General features: G+C 38.4%; 1 long non-coding RNA gene across 1 annotated transcript; it reads right to left on the bottom strand.

Annotated features, from left to right (window-relative positions):
* Window positions 1-229: 229 nt before the first annotated feature.
* LOC113335333 lies at window positions 230-806 on the bottom strand. Its single transcript, XR_003353281.1, has 3 exons — window positions 687-806; window positions 447-510; window positions 230-349 (listed from the first exon to the last, which is right to left on the bottom strand). It is a non-coding gene; the product is annotated as an uncharacterized LOC113335333 (long non-coding RNA).
* Window positions 807-6,780: the final 5,974 nt, after the last annotated feature.

Below are 6,780 nucleotides of genomic sequence, written 5' to 3'. Positions count from 1 at the left end.
TTCAATCCATCACTGCCTGCAATAACAGCAAGACTAATTTTGGTCCCATGATCCCACATACAAGTATAAAATGAAATCATTTTATTGATTTTGGTAAGAAGTTGGAGAGGCGTAAACTTTGCAAATTATTGAACAACACAGCAAAGGTTAGCTAATGGCATCATATAATGATCTAATGCGAACACAGCAGCTCCAATCATTAATACGAGCAAAGCAACTTCAAGTTGCACCAGGACCGTTTCTGTCAGGCCTTTTATAGAACAGTTGACGTACAGTTTCAGGTATGTGAGTAGGTGCGTTTAAGGCTAATTTTGAGCTCCTTTTGATATCTTTCTTCACCTGCAATCTCCTGTTTCACAAGGAACCATACATCTATAAAAACCAACCGCAAAGTGATAGAAGTTAATGTTGTTTTTCGGCAAAGAATCGTCGTTTTCTCGACTTACCAAAAGTTTCTTCGATTTCAAATCAAATTTCCAAAGAAAAGAAAACCCACTTCATCATCATCATCTTCATCATCAATATGGTAACTTATCAGAACTTTGAATTAAATTTTAAATCAAAACCGTACGTATTTCACATAGCATTTCGATTTTGATTCAAAATCGAAAAGGAAAACCTAATTCACCTACCATTTTGGAACAAAGAGATTGATAGTTATCCCCAATTCAAACAGAATTACTCACTTGATTTCAGATCCGAAGATGATTCCATGACGAATTTTGGAGCTCGTGTTCATCAGCTGTGAAACAAGCTTTGATTCTGTTTCTACAGATCTCGAAGCTTTTATTTTTTTAGACTTCTCTTCAGGGGCATAATAGAACCTGGGTCATGTTAACTTGTATACCTATATACTCCCTCCGTCCCAATAATAAGTGACCTAGTTACTTTTAGATTTTGTCCCACCATTAAGTGACCTCTATCACTAAACAATGAGATATTTCTAAAATTATCCTTTAATTGATTATAAAAATATAAGAAATATGCATAATTTGATAGTCATGTTTATATTCGTTACAAAGGTGTTTTAAAAAGCTATTCAATGGTACGGAGTTTGCGAACATCCGTGGTGTAGTTTGAGAGATAAACCATTTCAAAATTTCACTATTTATTACCCATAAGGGTATAACTGTAGAAAATACTTTTCTCCTTACTTGCCTTAAAAATTGTGCAAACTTGAACTAGGTCACTTAATAGTGGGACGGAGGGATTACAAGTTAACAGAGTATAACAGATTTTTAATTGCATCGGAAATAGAAATTAGTTAACACAATAATAGGCATTTATTTGTCTCTTATGATTGAGATTTATATTCCACTATTATCCTTAGATTACCGTATTAAAAATTCTTAAATGGAATTACCAAAACAGATCACGAAATGTACTCCGCTTCATCTTCCTTTTCGTCTTCTTTTTCTACATTTTTATCACCCCGTAATATCTAATCTTAATGTACCTTATCCTCTATAATCTCATGCGGATCTGTAATCTCCCCAGGCCCAAATATTACAATATCATAAGCATCTTCAGCCAATTATCGCATCACTGGTGCCAGCATAAAGATATTTGAGAACACCATAGAGTCATTGGGAAGGCCAAGAGTATCATTCTCATGGACTCTAGCCTTGTACTCCTCTGGAACTGGTACAGAAAAGAATCCCTGCCTAGCTCCGCCACAGACTACCTGCTGATCTCCAACAAGAACCACCCCTTCATTGATAACGAATTAACCTTTGTCAGGATGTACAACATACAACACCCATCCATCCTGCACTCCCCTGAGCTGAGGATGCGAAATCTGCTGAGGAGCCTGCCTCCCATCACCACCAGAAGCTTTGGAACAACCCTGAGATGCAAACTTCTCTTCATTGTCACCATAGACATCACTTGTAACCTCATGCATGTCCGCCTTTGGAGATTCACTACTGCTACTTATCTCTATCACCTTCCAAAGTTGAGGAAATGGAAATTATCGGTAATCAGATTCTTAAATACACAAAACACTGCAGGATACAACTATGGAAACCAAGCTCGACAGCTAGGCCTTACTTATTTAACTATGAATGTCAAAAATCAGTACCTGTTTATCATGCTTATCAATCCTGGACTTCTTAAACCCTGAAACATCACTGGGCAATTGATTTTCACTCCTAGATGGAAGATTTTTCAAATCTTGATAAGCAATTTGGCTTCTCTTCGACATCGAAACAATAGACAAAGAAATGCTTGGAATTATCAGGTGTGAAAACTGAAAGTGCTCTCTCTCCAGAAGGTTTTATGGATGGGAAGACCAACAGTTACCGCATCTCAACCATCAACTAAACATCTTAAAGATTGGGTAATCAGGATCTTGAGGAGGCACATGCCTACTGGATGCATACAATGGCCTATTGTACGCTACTCCAGTCTATTGGCTAATACGAGGCGACATCCAACACTTGGCAATTACTACTCAAGCAGAAATTCGAATCGGTTTTTACCTCCCCATAACCCGTTTTTTGCCCCACATTTCGACCCGCAAATAGATCCAACACAATGCAGCAGAGTCACTATTGTGGAAGGAAGCTGGGGCCCAACCACAACTCATCCAGTAGAAAATAGCAACTACAATCTCAGGAACAAACCCACCTAAAAATCAAGGTATACGGTTGGCAACCGCACGTGCTTTAGGTACCACTCCAACCACACGTGCTTCATGTGCCACTCCAAACACAATCTCAAGAATAAGACCAACTGCAATACGGAGTATAAGGTACGCATTTGCACGTTTTACCGGTATGATCTCAATATGGTCCTCAGTCAAAGTCAGTTCGCTATTATCATCACTGCCTCTCAAGTTACTTTCCTAGAAGCTACTTTGAAGCCCAAACTTGAGAGAATCTTAAAGTACATAGGACTACACAACCTCTTACCTCTAAGCCACATAAATTGGTACTCATATTTGAATTCCACTAGGGTGCTTAGACTAAATCACTATCAACATACAAATTACACATCCATCATATGGAAAACAAAAATCATGAATTGTCAAGACAATAGTTTGAACAAAATAACTTCTCTCAAACTAACGTCCAAAAAATATGTTTTTCTTTACTTATAAATCACTTGTACTATGAAATTGTCTTGTTTCTAGCTTGTATGACAAGTACTACTTCTTCAGATTGGTCGTAGTCAAAGCCATCAACAAGCTCAGCTCTAAAAAAGAAACCCCTAGCTGGAGCCCATGGTCTTGTGCTTGGCCCTTGACCTACAGCTCAGATATCCCTTGGTGCCATCCACTGCAAACTGCCCAACTGCAACAAAACAACAACATGTATTGTATGAACATCTCTGATCATCAATTCAAAATTCAAATTAAAGTTCACCACAATAATATAACCATTCCCTCCAATCTAAACCCCATATTTCATCCTTATTACTTGAACAACCATCTCAACATAAACCTCAGTATACACCCTCTCATGGCCTCCTCTTCAGGAACTAAAAACTCTGAAAATATTGACAACCTAGTGAAGCAAATGAATTCTTCCCTAAACATCCCATAGGATTTATTCCCAGAGGTCTTTATAAGTCAAGCCAATGTTTTACGAAAGAAAAAGGAGGACTGGAAATGGGTCTTCATTGGAAGGTATTGCAGCAAAATCTCTCATGAAACAAGAATTATATCCAGATTCATCAACAACAACTGGGAACTACGAAGAAACGCTGAAGTCTCCTTTTGGAAGAAGAAAAGAAACTACTACCAAATCAGGCTGACTGGTATTGAGGATTACAAAGTTTTCAAGAAAGGAGGAACTAGAGGTATCTTCGACAAGCTGATTGTTCTTACTGAAGTTCCATCCTCAGGACCGGATTATATTGATGAAGCAAACTTCTACAAAGTCTGGATCTAGACGCTGGTGAAAGGAATACTAAATCACGTCATACCTGACATACGCAATCTAATTGGACCAGCTGGAATTTACCAAGGATTCAAGAAAGCTTATGGAAGAGACGATGATGAGAATAATCTGGAAGTCTTTCTCACCATAGATATAACTAAAGCTCTAAAATATGGCATCGATGCATATGAGGATGCTAATACCTCTTACTGGTTGGAACTGGCATATGCACTTACTGGTATAGCTTTCTGTAAAGTTTGTAGAATTCTCGATCATCCAGGTCCTCTCTGCATAGAAGAGGATGAGGATTCTCAGAACACTCCCAATAACCATTACACATCAATCTCCAAAAATAAATATCCATCAACACCCACTACCCCTACCTCTTCTAATAGCAGTAACACTCCGGCCGGAAGCCCGAAAAAACCACCTGTTATCCGCCATTATACTGATAACGCTGCTGCCGAAGAGTTTGCAATCAAAATGAAAATTGCTCAACAAAAGATTCTCCTTCAAAACTCCTCTGGGGAATTGGATGGTTCTCCACATTATCTAATTTTCCAAGCTGGGTTAGATCAACCTATCACTGGTGACATCCCCATTACCAACCCTGAGGCTGTAACATGCCCGAAGAAACATAAGAAGCTAGTGGAAAATAGTATAAACAGAGAATCTCTGATGAAGAAGAAAAGTAACATCAAGGTTGCTGCAAGAAAGAAATTCACTACCATTTCCACTTCCACTGAGCTAGAGGAAACAATTGACCCTGCAATCATCTTCCCAAAAACCAATAACAACAATCATCACATTAATACTAACATCACTTCAAACGATGCTATCAAGAATCTACCTACCTTAGCTGATATTCAATAGCAGATGATGGACGAGTTTGACAAGAAGAAAAAAAATTATTTGGGAGAGAATAAAATCTGAGTTTAAGCTCAAAGCAGTGGATCCTGAGCAACATCCTCAGCTGGTTGACACCAAGAGAAACCTGTACAACCTGCCCACATACCCTGATCACCAATCTTTGCAGTGGAATCAACACCAATCATCCAAAAGGAGTAACATGCAGATTACCCAAATGGAAGAGGACCATATGACAAAAGAAACCACTAGCAATCTGGAAGGAGTCAATCCATTTAACACACCCCAGGTAAAATACTTCCAACACTGCAGTTTACATTCCTACAATGCTACTTTTGTGTTTGTCAAAATGAATTTGTGTCCTTGGATTGTCTTAGCCATAATCACTATATATTTCTGCATAACATTACGAGGCTACAAAATTACTATCTTTAGTTATCCTATCATATCTTACTTTTGTCAATTTTACTCCATCATAACTTGGAACTGCGAAGGCATAGGACAAGCAAACACTATTAGATACCTAAACAACATGCTGAATAAACATAACCCTGACATATTTTTCTTATCTGAAACCAAGCAGCAATTTAGAAATCTTAAGTAAATTCTAGGTAGCATAGTTCTTGCCTAACTTCTGGTTTGTAGAACCAAAGGGAAAGTCAAAAACTGCTGGAGGCCTAGTTCTTGCCTGGAAAACCAATCTAGATGTCACTATTGAGGACTTTTCTGACCATCATATTAGTGCCACCATTCATCCTTTGCATGGAGAACCTTGGTTATTTACTGGATACTATGGTAGCCCTTATACTACTTGTGAAAAGCTCAATTCCTGGAAAATGATTGAAAATACTTGTGCTGCTAACACTTTGCCTTGGTTAATAATGGGAGACTGCTACTTTTTCCTTCATGATCATGATAAGTTTAGTCAACATCCTATTGATCAAGTGGAAGCTGATATATTCTTAAACAAGATTGAAGAAGCTAACCTCACTGACTTGGGATACACTGAATGTCCATTCACCTGGACCAACAAAAGAACTGGTGCCCAACTCACTGAGCAGAGATTAGACGTAGGTCTTGCCAATGAAGCTTGGCTAGAAAATCAACCCAACACTACCATCTCCAACCTTACTTCCATTGGCTCTGATCATAACCCTATCATTCTCAATACCAACCCAAATTGGAAACATGGTCAAATCCCTTTCAAATTCTTTGGCCCTTGGCTCCACCATGAAGACTGCAAAAACATTATTGCTGAATGCTGGAAGACCAATCATAAAGGCTCTCTAGCCATAAAAATATCCAGGAAACTCAGGGATGTAAAAGTTAGACTGAAGAAATGGAATAAAGAAGTGTATGGAAACATCAAGACAAATATGGAAGAAAGCATACAACACCTGGACTGGATAACCAAGCATCAATTCAACTCCAACAGAGGAACAGATCTCAGAGAAGCAAGACATCAAGTGGAACATTGGCAATAAGTGCAAGAGTCATTCTGGAAAACTAAGAGCAGAGATCAACACATCAAACTTGGAGACAGGAATACTGGTTATTTCCACCTAGCAGCCAAAAAAAGATATAAAAGGAATAAAATTGATTCTATACAAAAATAAGATGGTACTTGAATACAAGATAATTCTGAGATCACTAAGACTTTCACAAATCACTTTGCCACCATGGAAACTGCTGAAACCATAAACATCAACCCCTTCATTATAAACCTCATTCCCACCACCATTACTGACCAAGAGAATCAGAACCTTTTTAGAACCCCTGAGGCTCTGTAAATTAAAAATATTCTCTTTAGCATGGCTGGAGACAAAGCTCCAGGTCCTAATGGCTTCCCCCTAACTTTTTTAAGGCCAACTGGGATATTGTTGGAGAGGACATCATACTCATGGTTCAACACTTCTTCAATTCTGGGCACATCCTAAAAGAAATGAACTCTACCTTCATATCCCTCATTCCCAAAATTGATAAACCCATCACACCAGCTCACTTCAGACCTATCTCCCTGTGTAATACCACC

The sequence above is a fragment of the Papaver somniferum genome, unplaced genomic scaffold (genome assembly GCF_003573695.1).
Source record: "Papaver somniferum cultivar HN1 unplaced genomic scaffold, ASM357369v1 unplaced-scaffold_139, whole genome shotgun sequence".
NCBI lineage: Eukaryota > Viridiplantae > Streptophyta > Magnoliopsida > Ranunculales > Papaveraceae > Papaver > Papaver somniferum.
Note: the sequence above shows the minus strand (reverse complement) of the source record. Positions and strands in the feature narration are given on the sequence as shown.